General features: G+C 54.8%; 1 long non-coding RNA gene across 1 annotated transcript; it reads right to left on the bottom strand.

The window, feature by feature from the left end:
* Positions 1 to 1658: 1658 nt before the first annotated feature.
* Positions 1659 to 7680, bottom strand: LOC141575276 (uncharacterized). The gene is made up of 2 exons (XR_012502743.1): positions 7506 to 7680; positions 1659 to 7329 (listed from the first exon to the last, which is right to left on the bottom strand). It is a non-coding gene; the product is annotated as an uncharacterized LOC141575276 (long non-coding RNA).
* Between the last annotated feature and the right edge of the window lie 5071 nt (positions 7681 to 12751).

Below are 12751 nucleotides of genomic sequence, written 5' to 3'. Positions count from 1 at the left end.
GGGAACAGCTGGAGCAGAGGGAGGCCCAGGGTCTGGGCTGTGTTTGGGCAAAACCTGAGCCCAGAAAGTTGTCCTCTGCCACTCCCCAGTGTCCCTCCAGAGGCTCCTCTCTCCTGTCCCTGGGCTCTCAGCGGCCCTCTGGCTGCCCCTGCTTCCCACCCCAGGCCACTGCAAGGCGTGCCAGGGCTCCAGAGTTACCAAATAGGAAACCGTCCCAATGTCCAACGGTGGACGGATGGGGTGAGAAAGGGCGTCACAGTTATTTACAGCCCGCTGACTTTTGCCGAAAACCTGTTAGGTTGAACCACGTGAAACTGTCATATTCAGCCATTCTGGAATAAAACGGTGACCTTTGACCTCTGTGGAGCGCCTTCTGTGCACAGGCGCAGTTTATGCGCAGTATGAACCCACGTGAGATCAAGGACTCCCACTCCCACTGAACAGACAGGGAAACTGAGGCAAAGAGAACTGAACTTTCCCAGGTCTCGTGAGCTGGGCTTCAGCCCCGGCTGTCTAGGCCACGTGGGGGAGCCATGAAATACAGGGACCGTGGGCTTGGCGCTCACAGGCGGAGGAAAGAGCAGCACGTAGTGAGCAAGAGGCAGTTGAGAGGGGACTGCGTCGCATAACTGACCGCGGGGAAGTTCGGCTGGGAAAGGCAAAATGTGCTTCTGCGCTTGCTAAGGAAGGAGGCAGTCGGGGGAGGACACCGGGGGTCCCGGCATTCTTACTACCGTGGGGAAGGGCCCGCCTGCGCAGCAGGGACAAGTCCAGGGCCGTGGCGCCGTCTCCCCAGGGGGCACGCGGACCGGCACGAGGGACCTCTTTGGCTTCGGTTTTTAGACCAAGAGCAGAGGTAACGGTGCTGAAGGCCAATCGCAGTGTTAGAATCAGAGATGCGCTTGGAGGGTGGACACTCAAGGCTTGACCCCAGGAACGCAGCTCCCTGGCGACTCGGCTTAATGCCGGGGTACCTCCACAGCGCTGTCCTGCTGTCACCTGCCCGCCACCCCCTGGTGGGCGCCCCGGGTCAGCTGGCTAACTGTGTCATTGCATACCCAGGCCGAGTGGCTCCTGGAGCGCTTTTCTTTCTCTGCTTAAAAATCCCAGGAGAATTAGTATTGCCATTACACAGACTTCACAAAAAGCCAAATGGACTTCTACCTTGTGAAGAGTCCGGTCTGGGCCCGCGGACGTGGCGGACTTTTCACTGATGCCCCTCGTCCTGCTCATTGTCGATGACGCTGACCTGACTTGGTTCTTGGGGGTCATTATAAGCACGTTAGAAATCGGAGGGCAGGGCGGGGCCCAGGCAGCGCCGCAGCCGCACACAGGAGCGTCCTGAGCGTCTCTCACGTCCATCCGTGCTTGTGGCGCCACCTCACCCTTCGTAATGACGGCGTAGATGCCAAAGCACACACGAGCCACATTTGTGTAAAAGCGATACAGTAGTCCTTTTTTCCCTTTAAAAGCAACACTGTTTTTGGCCATTACCAGTAATTCTGTAACGACCAACATGGCGCACACGCACTCGCAGGTGATATTTTGCGTGATAACACTGTGCATCGTACATTTACAGACAGTATTTCTTTCTTAAGATTATTTTTATATTAAAATTCTTTTTTCCTTTAATTTCTTGGGAGAGGAGGCAATCAGGGTTGTTTTTATTTATTTATTTTATTGGTTCCGGGGGTCGACCCGGGGCCTCGGGCGTGCCAAACAGGCACTCTGCTACTCGGCTGCGCGCTCCCGCCGCGGACGGTATTTCGCATGAAGGCTTGGAGGAACTGCTTTTGTGTTTGCGTTTGCCCTGGTGAGAGGTACTTTCAAATTACTCTCAAAAAATAAAAAAAGGGAAAATCAGCTTACTCCTCACGAGTGTACGAACAGGTCTGCTTCCCCAAACCCTCTACGCAAGCCTGCCTGTCCTGCGCCGTCAGTCCCCGCACCGGCTCTTCCTCCCGACTTCCAGGAGCCCTCTGCAGTCTCTTCCGTGGACGTTCGCTCGCTGCCGGCCACGCATGGCGGCGCAACTATTTCCCCCGGTCTGTTACTCATCTCTTCACTTACAGATTACTTTGCTGTGCAAAACATGTTTGCATTTTTATCCAATTAAATCTGTAATTCTTTTCTTTTATGGGTTCTGGGTTTAATGCCTTGACTAGGAAGCCATCTTCTCGAAGATTATAAAAAAAAGTTTACCTGATATTTTCTTTTGGCTTGAAAAAAGTGAAAGCTGCCTTTTGGGGGGTCAGGGCATGACCTGGGGAGGGCAGGCACAGTGCTCGCTGCCCCGACACCCTGTGGTCCTCTCCACTCACAGCGTGTGGTAGGATCTCACCTCCTGTAGCTTCGTGGTCCAGTGGGCCATGCAGCTGGCTGTAGCCTGAATTGTGAGCGGAACTGATGAGGTCGCTTCAGGACCAAGCATTTACTTCTAACACAAGACCTTCCAGTCCATGCCCAGACCTTCCATGGCAACGTCTGAGATGGTGGCTGCTCCGTCACTGGTTCCTGTGTGACCTGAATGAGCAGAGCCACCCCACCAACCTGCTAACGCACGTGTGCCCGGAGCCAGAAGTCAGCCTTTTGTTCGGGGGCAGTTTATCGCCACAGCACAGCATCGCCTGTCCTGGCTGAGACCTTTGCTTTTTTCCATGTGGGCAGCTGGTGATTGACTTTCCATTTTTTGAAATGGCCCATCTTTCCCTGCTGATATAAGATGCTGCACTTGTCACTGTCCAGTCCCCATTATATACACAGGTGTGTATCTTGAGTCCCATCCATCAAACCATGGGCCTGTTGGACCCAAATCCCTATTTTAATTGATAAAGCTTTAGGACATATTTTGATGTTTTGTAGAGCAGGTTTTCAAGCTTAATCTGCTTTTCCAGACGAATTTACTCTTTAGACAAACTTTAGAACTAGTTGCTCAAGTTTCCGAAAAATCCCATCAGAATATGGGTTGGAATTACACTGAAGTTCTATTGTAATTGAAGGAGGATTTCTGACTTGACACCTGGAAACCTCCTCTTGTAGACTTTTCATGGATTAATCCTCTTTTACTTTTAAGAAATAGATTTTGAGCTCCTTCCGTGTTTTTGCTCGCCCTAAAGATCAGAGATAACAGGGCACTGTCCGTGCCAGCCAGGCTCCTAGTCTAGTGGGAGACGAACAAGACCACTGGTCGCGGTCCCAGCGGGTGTCGCAGGCCCGGCGAAGTAACGGGAAGCGCAGACCTGACTCCATGTTGGGGCTGTTCCTCTGGCTCTAACACTGGGCTCGGTCACGCTGCTTCTGTACCTTTTGCGAAAGCATGTTGCCCAGAGCCTGAAAGACACAGGAGAGCCTGTGCTCCGGGCTCCTCCCTGTAAGGGTGTGGCACGTTCCCTTTCATATAGAGGTAGGAGCTGCGGAAGAGAAAATGCCACTCGTCTTGCTGGAGGTTTGGAGGCTCATCGTGACCTGACCCCCGTGGACAGATGCAGGAACAAAGGATTCTGACACCAAGAAGTCTGCAACAACCAACCGCACCCCCTCCCCTCTTTAGTCTAAAAGGAGCGTGAGTTCTGACCCAGGGAAGATGGTTCTCCAGGACACTCGTCTGCTATCTTCTGGGTGTGCCAGCTTTCCGAATACAGTCGTACCTCCTTGCCCCATCACCTCCTCTCCCGTTTACTGGCCTGTCGTGCGGTGAGCAGAACGAGTCTGGGCTGCGTGATGGAGGCAGCCCAAAGACAGGATGTGATGAAGCTGCCTCGCGGTTTGAAGGGGAGTTCTCCAGGCAGATGGAAGTGTATGGCCAGGGATTCCAGGTGGGGACACGGCAGGAGATGAAGAGGAAGGTGGGAGCCGCCTCGTGCAGTAAGTAGTGCTGTGGAGTCTAGGCTTGGGGAGGGCCCAGAACAATGGGGTGCTGCTGGTGGGGAGGGTGCGGCTCAGGGGAAGAGCGTGCGCTTAGCACGCACGAGGTCCTGGGTTCAGTCCCTGGCACCTCCATTAAAATAAATAAATAAACAAACCTCGTCTCCTCCCCCTTCCAATTTTTTTTTAAATAGGGCGCTGCTGAAGGGAGAGTGGAGAGCGGACCCCAGGGCCTTAGTGTAGCCTGTACTTGGAGGCATGGTCTGCTAATTTCACTGAGAAGGCGCGGAATCCCATAATTCCCATATTTAAATCACTTAACCGGTTTGGAGCACAAACCAATCCAAAGGCTATCGAACAGCTGAGAAAGAAGGACTAAGAGCTCACAACTCACCTACTATGTGCCAAGAACTGTCATGGCCTAGGATTCGTGTGGCCAGCGTCTGGCCAGACGTTTTTACACAATATAAAACCTGCAGTAACCCCACATCCTGCAGGAATGATTCCTGTTTGACAGAGAAGACGGAGGAGCTTCCGAGGACTTCGGTGGCTTTCCCCCCGTCCAGGAGCTAGGTGGCCGCAGAGCTGGGGCCGCACAGCAGGTCTCCCATTTCCGAATCGAGGAGCCTTCCTGCGCCTCCGCAGCTGCGTCTCGTTATAAAAAGGAGCTGGTTCTCAGCCTCGGGGGGAGAGGGAAGGCTCCTTGGCTAAGTTTCATTTAATTTTCCATCAGTAGGTGTCAACTGTGAACTAGTCAGAAATGCTAAAATAACAGCTTAAAAACATAGGAACAGAAATGGAAATGTAATTTTAGCGGCCTCACCAGCCCCCTCCTGAAGATAAGTGCTGCTTTTTGGAGTATCTGTTACAGAAATTTAACACTTAGGGACTAAACTCACAGGAGCTGCTGGCGATGTGCAATTTAGCAACTCGGGCTGTTAGAGAAGAAGGGAGGAAGAAAAAACCTCCACAGGCAGAAAATTGAAAACAAAAGGAAATGGAGGGGAAAAAAAAGCAGCAAAATATTCCTGCTCTGGTTGCAGTTCCTCCTAATGGCCTTGGAAGTAGCCTGTCGAATTGAAAAAGTCTTGCCGGGGAGAAACATCGACTCAGAGCCAGCCGGCACGTTGGGTGGAAAAGGAGGCTGGGTTTAGCCAATCGAGCGTCAAGGCCTCTGACTGGTAAATTAGCAGGGGCTCATCCCGTGCCCGCCACGTGCTGGGAGTGGTGCCCCGCCCACCGCGCAGGGCTTCACGGTGAGGGAGGTGGCATTCCTCCCTCAAAGGGTTTGCTCCTGGCACCTCAGAAGTGGCAGCAGGTTAGTGGGCTTTTTGTACCTTATTGCTCATAATTGCTCCAACTACGCACGTGTGCAGTAATGTTTAACCCCTCAGGTTTCTTTGTGGTCTGTTGCTCAGAGGGACCTTAGTCCAGGATTAAGCACGGAGGTGAAGGGTCCCAGGTCCCAGCCCATCTCACAGGCACCAGCTGAAGGAGGTAGGAGCCGTGGCAGGCAGAAATGACAAACGACCTTCACAGGGGCCTTGACTGCATTTTAAGTTCAGACCGGAGGAGGGGAGGACCACTCCAAGGAGAACTGCAGGGTCGAAGCTGCGCCACCGGCCTGGCCAGAACCTCTGCGGAGCTGAGGGCAAGAGCCCAAACGGAGGCCACAGACCACGTGTCTGAACATTAAAGAGCTGCAACTCACACTAGCAATCTGTTCAGTAAAATACGTTTCTCTGCTCGTCTGGACGCATGAGTCTTCGTAATGACCTGATGGCAGGTTCCCATTCAGAATTTTCAGCATCCTTGGAATTTTGCGCTGGAATGAGGTGGAGCGGGGAGAGCCTGCAGCCTGACCCTTCCTCGTGGACACCTCAGCACACATGTCCAGCCTCAGAGCCCTTGCCAACCACTGGCCTGGGGTGCACATGCTGGCCCTGTTCACCTTCAGGGGAACCGGCCTGGAGGAGGGCTGTGCCGGCGTGGAAGGGGGCTGGGCCGTCTGAGCAGTGAATTCTGTGGTTCCAGTTGCTGGAGCGCAGCATTGGGACAGGCTGGGACCTGAGACCTTTACCCGAGTGCTTGCCCGTGGACAAATGCCTCCTCCAGCAACAGAATACAAAAACCTCTAAGGGACAAAACTGACAGCACGCATGTGCAGTTGGGGCAAATTATGTGAGACACAAGAGGCCACAAACCAGCGGCCATTTCTGAGGCGCCGCGAGCAAAAGCAGGGCCCTGCGCACAGCAGCCCCGTGGGGGTGGGCGGGCCACTGAAGCCAGCCCCCCGCCCCCGCCCCGTTCGCTCCGCTAAAGCCAGCAGCCCGCCCCTCGGGGGCCAGGGCACGGCTGCCGTGTTTTCGCTCCCTCGTGCTACCTCCCGGGTCCCGGTCAGGCCTCGTCTGAACTGCTTGTCTAGCCTCTTTTCCATTTTTAAGATTTCCAGCACTGTGCTGGTTTCCGTCGTCCAGCACGGTGACTCAGCTGTGCATGTTCGTTCCGTTTCATGCGCTGTTCCATGACAGCGCCCTGTGCCTCACAGTGGGACCTTTTTAAATCTATTTTATGTAGTGGTCAGTCACAGGAAGTGAAGTCAGAAAGAGAAAGACAAGCTCCTTTCGATACCACTTACTTGTGAAATCTACAAAGAACGACACAAATGAACTTCTATGCAAAAGAGAAACAGACTCCCAGACACAGAAAACGAACCTGTGGTTACTGGGGGGGAGGACACAGCAGGAGCGCTTATCAATTTCTATTGACCGGAAGTCCAAGCTCCCGGGCTGGTGACCGTGTTGAGGGGGCGTGCGGGTTCCGCGCGGACACTTCCTTGTGGCCCAGACTGCTCACTCCCAGGACGGGGGTGTGGCCAGAAGAGGGGCCCCAGAAAGAGCTGGGTCCAGAGCAGCAGCCTTCTTGCCCAGATCTGGGGCTGGTAGTGGAGCCAGGAGCGGACGAGCCCTGCTGGGGTGGCAGAGGAGACTCAGATTTGGAGGGGAGAGCTGGGAAATAAAATTGAAAGCATATTTGGGCTTGAATGATGATGGCATTGAACTTCAGGCTACAGAGTGTGGGCTTGTTCCTGTGGGCCATGTGGAGCCCTGGGGGATCGGAGGACCCAGGTCCACAGTGACCCCACTGATTCCCGCATCCGGGAATGCTCCCTCGCCCGCCCTCAGGTACTCGCAGGAGCTGCTTCCCGAGTCTGCAACAGGCCTCATCTCAGGCCCCTTGAGATCTAGCCTTGCTGTGAGGACAAGTCCTTTGGGGTAACCTTTCCTGGAACCCCCACCCCCACCTAGATGGAGTGTTTCTTCCCTTGGTACCCGGATCCCCTGGGGTTTTCTTCATCACAGGGACCAGGTCTCATTCCTCCAGCACACGGACTTCCAGAAACCAGGCACCAAGAATGCTGGTGGAGGGAAGGAAGTTACTGCAAGAAATCCCAGGGAGGCGGACCTAAGAGAAAGCATGTTGTGAAAAGTAGCTCGTGCACTCACCTCGCAGAGGCTTGGTTTCCACGCTCCAACCCCGCCTCGCCTTTAAAAATACATCTGGAATCTGACCGCTTTCACAGCCTCTCTCGGAACCAGCCCGAGGCCAGCAGCCTCCACCTTTGCTCCACCTTTGCTCACCTGTACCATTTCAGGCCTCTCCTGATTGGTTCCCCTCCCCTCGCAGTCTGTTTTCAGCCCAGCAGCCTGTTAAGCGCTAGATCAGGTCATCTGTGATGGTTTCCCATCTCACGCAAAGAAAATGAGAGAGGCTGGGACCTGGGACCCTTTGCTGGAGTGCATGCACCTGGACAAACTGTCTTGTTGGGCAACAGACTACAAGGAAACTGTAAGGGACTGAAAATAACTGCACGCACGCGCAGTTGGGGCAGTTACGAACAATAAGGTACAAAAAAGCCACAAACCCACCACCACTTCTGAGGTGCTCTGAGCAAAAGCAGGGTACTGGGCATGATCCCTGCACACAGCACCACCAAGGGGGTGGGCGGACCACCTAAGCTGCCCCTCCTGCCCACCCCATGGGCCCGCCCCATTTAAGGAACCAGCTGCCCCCCACCCACACCGCCCCTGCCCTCCCGGAGCAAGCAGGGGAAGCTGTTACTCATTTTTGCTCCTTCGTGCTGAACGAGTCCCAGTAGAGTCTTGCCTAAATTCCCTGCCTGGCCTCTTATCAATTTCTATTGATTAAGGAGTCCGAGGACCTGGGTTGGTAACAGAAAGGCCAGAGTCCTTATAAAGGTCTAGAAGGAGCAGATATGCACCTGGACCCCTGCGGGATCTTATGAAAATGCAGATTCTGATTCAGGAGGTCCGGGGCAGGGCCTGAGAGTCTGCATTCCTCACAACCTCCCTCCCTCCACCCCTGTACCTCCCCCCATGTGGCACCGCGGAGCTGAGGACCACGCTGCGAGCAGTGAGGATCCAGGGTGGTGCCGCTGCTTCCACCTTTGCCCTCCTTCCAGGGTGACCGGCTGTCCCTGTTTGCCCTGGCTTTAAAATTGGCAGTCCTGTGTGCCCCGCCCCTGCCCCCTCCAGGCCCTTAGGTCCACTTCCTCCTGGGTCCTCACCTCTCAGCAAGGCGCCCTCTTTGCAGCTGCTCCCTCCTCAGCTCACACCTCATTCCCCTCCCCATTTAGTCTTTCCTCTCAGAAGCTGTCGCCCACTGGCACCCTGTCTGCTTTACGGATCTCAGTCACCGTGTTTCTCTCCACTGGAAAGTGGGCTGTCTTCTCTCCTTGGTCACTGAGGTGCCCCGGAACCTACAGCACTGCCAGGCACAGAGGGGACGCTCGGTGAAAATTATTGCAGGGCTAAATGAGTGCTCAAGCCAGCCAGCTTCTCAGACTTGGATGCGCCCGCGAGTCCCCTGGGGCAATGGTGAACTGCAGACTCTGCCCCAGGAGGTCTGGGGTGGGGACTGAGTGGCTGCACTTCTCAGGGGCACATGTCCGGGGCTCCGCTGGTCCAGGGCTAGAGGTGCCACACGGCGGTCCCTTGGCTTCTCCCCCACATGCCCCCTCCTCTCTTGTCTGGATTTGGAGGTGGGGCAAGGAGTCCTTGGAAGTGAGAGGAGCAGGTGGGCCGATCCCAGTGTCCGTGACGGGGGGCACTCAGCTCTGGTGTGACTGGGCGGCCATCCAGCTGGCCCAGCCAACTGATTGACTCAGTCATGGAAGTGGCCTGGACCAAACTTTCCCTGCTCTGAGCTGGCTTTCAGAAAGAACCGTCCCCCCTCCCACTTCTCCTCACTGACTCTACAGCTGGCTTGACGAGCAAAGATTTCTCTCCAGAGCCGGGCTCTGTTTGGCTTTGCACCTGCTGCCGGCAGCTGTTGCTGAAGTTCCCGTTAATGGCACAAATGGAGCCTCTAATGGCCGGGGCCTAAGCCCTGGCTGGCAGCGGGGCCGGGGGTGTGTGGGCTGTGCAGACAGATGGGAATTCTGCCAGCTCCCGGGATCCAGGCTGCCCTGTCAGTCAGCCCGACGGCCAGACAGCGGGCCGGCCCGCCCGCCAGCCCGCCAGCCCGCTCAGAGTCTTCACCCGAAGAGGCGGTTTTAGGGGCCTTGGGGAGATGTACGGAAGCTCTCAGCTCCTAGAAGCCCACATGTTAGTTGAGGTGGGAAGACTGCGACATAGAAAAGACTTGACGAGCGAGATGAGATCCTGGGCCCGAGCTGTGTCTGCGGAACCAGCCAGAAGAGTGGCAGGAGCACTGATAAGTGGGGCTGCTGCTTCTCCCCAGGACTTTGATTCCCCGGATAGCATGTTTAAGTTGAGATCACAGATTGCTCCCTGCGATAGCGCATGCACTCTTTAGAAAGTGGTGACATGTAAAAGCTTTTAATTTCCAGAAGCAAAATAAAATTGTGGGTGGTCCTGACTGGCCCTCATCTGAGGTTGCTAAGAAGTCTTAAAGGTTGTAAGGGTTTGCATGTCTCTGTGCGGCCAAGTTTTGGAATTTCTAGCTTTTAAAACTACCAGTCTGCTCATAGACGTACCCAAGTTAATAATGGTACTGACACAGGTGCCGGCAAGAGCCAGACGCAGCCTCTCACTGCATCCTCGTGACACCCCGTGAGGTCTCGTGCTCATCAAACATGCAGCCACCCGCGTTCCATTCGCCCTTCAGCTGGTCACCTTGTTCCCACCAGGGACCCGCCCTTGCCCCATTCTCGTTCCTTGTGCTTCTGTGGGTGAGCCCCCCCCCCCCCGGGCAGAGGTGTGACATGTGACCCAGGCCTGCCCCGTCAGAGTCCTTCCCTGCCCTGGTGGTTGGCTGTGGGCTGGCCACGTGACCCAGGGAGAGCCGGTCAGGCCTGGGGACGAGAGCTTACTGCTCCCCCAGGGCTGTGAAGCGAGGGGATGTAGGAGCAGGAGTCGCTGTCTCCAGCTTGTGACCAGGAGAGGGGGCCTCTCAGAGCCGTGGGTAGGTGATGTTCCCAGGGTGGAGAGCAGAGCTGAGCCTGAAGGTAGAAAGCAGGGCCTGGTGACATGCCTGCTTATTTTTGCTGGAACCAGTCTGCGCTGTCTGCCCGCGTGCTACTTGTGGCTCAGAGTGTCCTAGCTGGTGCAAGGGCTCATTCTCACGGTGCAGCCAGGACAGCCTGTCTGGTAAGCAGGGGATGCTGGCAGGTTGAGCTGGCATCCACAGGGCGCTGCACCCGATGTGGGGCTGAGCAAGGGGGCGGGAGGGTGGTGGATAAGGCAGTTTCTGACGGCATGGCTGTGGGGGGTGGGGCGGCCCTGCCTGGAGACAGAAGCCACAGGAGGGTCGATCTGGAGGGTAGGCAGTGAATTCAGTTTGTGCAACACCCAGGTGGGAACGGAGCCTGGAAATCCAGACAAAAGAGAGTTGGAGACAAGGGTTTAGATGCAAAACGAAACCAGCCAACCAGCCACCACAAGGAGCCAGCCACAAGGGAGCTGTGCGGCAGGTGGTCACTGCAGGTGGCCCAGCTGTAGGGGAAGGGGCCTGCTTCCTTGTGCAAGCATGCTTTTGAGTCTCAGGTACAGAGAATTGAGTTACTTTACGCCACAGGCCGTGGTGCTCCAGTCTTACTGGTCTCCATGCATTCGTTTACGTTTGTTATTTATTCCCGTTGATCTCCACCCCCCTTTCCCACACTGTGCCCCAGGCAGCCATCCTACTGGGTTTAGCAGGTGCCTTGCTGTTTTCATGTGTTCCTGCAAAACGTTTTGCTGTTTTACGTGCATGTATCTTTAACTGATATAAAGGAGAAGGTGCTCAGAACTCACTCTATAGTTCACGTTCTTCACAAAGCACTTGGCTTTTTAAGATGCCTCCGTGTTGCCGCGTGTTCATTCAATCCCTTTGCTTTCCCTGCAGTGCAGCCTCCTTTGTGGGTGTCCCCCATGCCCCCTCTGCCGGGAGCACTTCCGCTCCTGGCCACCCCGTGTAGCCGTGTGGTGAGCATCCTTGCCTGCGTCAGCTGAGGATTTCTGTGGGATGTGGGCCTATGTCATCATCAACCTACAGGACAGCCCAGTATTTCTTCTCCCCTGGAATTCACACCCTCCCTCGCTGAACAGGGCTGGGTAACCAGAAGGATATTGCAGAAAGGCTGGAATAGGACTTCCAAGGTGAGGTCATAAATGCGATTTCAGACATCCTCACTCTGGGGACAGCAGCTGCCATGTTGGGAGTGCCCTCCAGCAAACCTATGGCTCCAGATCCACGTGGGGAGAAGCAGGCATCCCCTCAGCAACTAGCGCAGCCTTGCTCTCCCTGTAGGGGGTTGCCTTGGAGCCAAGTCCTTCAGCCTTCAGATGACTGAGCCCTAAGTAATGTCTTCCCAACAAACTCATGCAAGCCAGAAGCACCCAGCAAAACTGCTCCCAAACCCCTGAGGTACAGCACCTGAGATCATGGACGTTTATTATAATTTGAGGCTTTTTGTTATGCAGTGGTGCCTAGCTAATACAAACTAACAAAACCCAGGAGGGTGTTGCTGGCTCTTGGGATGTGGCTGAGTAAGATCATGTGCATAGTTTAGAGAATCAATATGTTTTAAAAACTAGAGTGGAGTTGGTTATTATGTGTCCAGCCCTTCTTCATCTGATAGGAGGTGGTGAGTGGCTTCCCCTTGGCAGAAGGCCCTGGAGTGGTGTCAGACTCTGTGGATGCTATTGGGAGAGAAAGGTCTGTGACAGGGGCCAGCATTTCCAGAGAAACTCCAAAGGATTGTCCCAGAGAACTATCTTTTGTGAATCAAAGCACCCCAGACCCTCCTTGGGCCAGCAAGAGCCTGGGGACTCCCGGGGCAGGCTGACTGCTCTGGAGGGGAGCTCAGCTAACCTGACCTGGCTGTGGGATGTGCGGACTCAAGTGCCATTGCATTTGGCCAGGCCGTTGAAAAGCTTCAATTTGCAGATTGAAGGGATGGAAATTCATTTTCTCTTAGTTTTCCAATCTTTGTCTGGAAAATAGATTTCTCAGTGTCATTTCTCGGCTTGCTCTAATCTCTGTTAAGGAAATGAACTGCTGGAGTTGGATGTCTGTTTTATTTAGAGTGCTTTCGCAGTCCCCAGGTACTGGGGCCGCTTGGATGTCCTGAGCTGTTGGAAACTGAGCTGCTCTGGCCAGGGATTTTTCCATTTCCAATTGTGCTTCATTTTCACAAATTTCATTCAGAAGGTACAACAGAGTTCCCATTGAGGACAGCGGGACCAGAACAGCCGACTCACACGTGGCACCAGGAATACACTCTCCCTGCAGCGTCCCCTAACCGGGAGTCAAGCCTATGGGGCCCAGAGCTGGCCTGCTCGGGCGAATGAATAGGTCAGTGTTGGGGGTCTGGCCGTACTGAACTTCAGAAGGAGGTAACAAAATAAGACACTCTGTTCCC

The sequence above is a fragment of the Camelus bactrianus genome, chromosome 27, assembly GCF_048773025.1.
Source record: "Camelus bactrianus isolate YW-2024 breed Bactrian camel chromosome 27, ASM4877302v1, whole genome shotgun sequence".
NCBI lineage: Eukaryota > Metazoa > Chordata > Mammalia > Artiodactyla > Camelidae > Camelus > Camelus bactrianus.
This window is presented reverse-complemented; position numbering and strand designations above follow the sequence as displayed.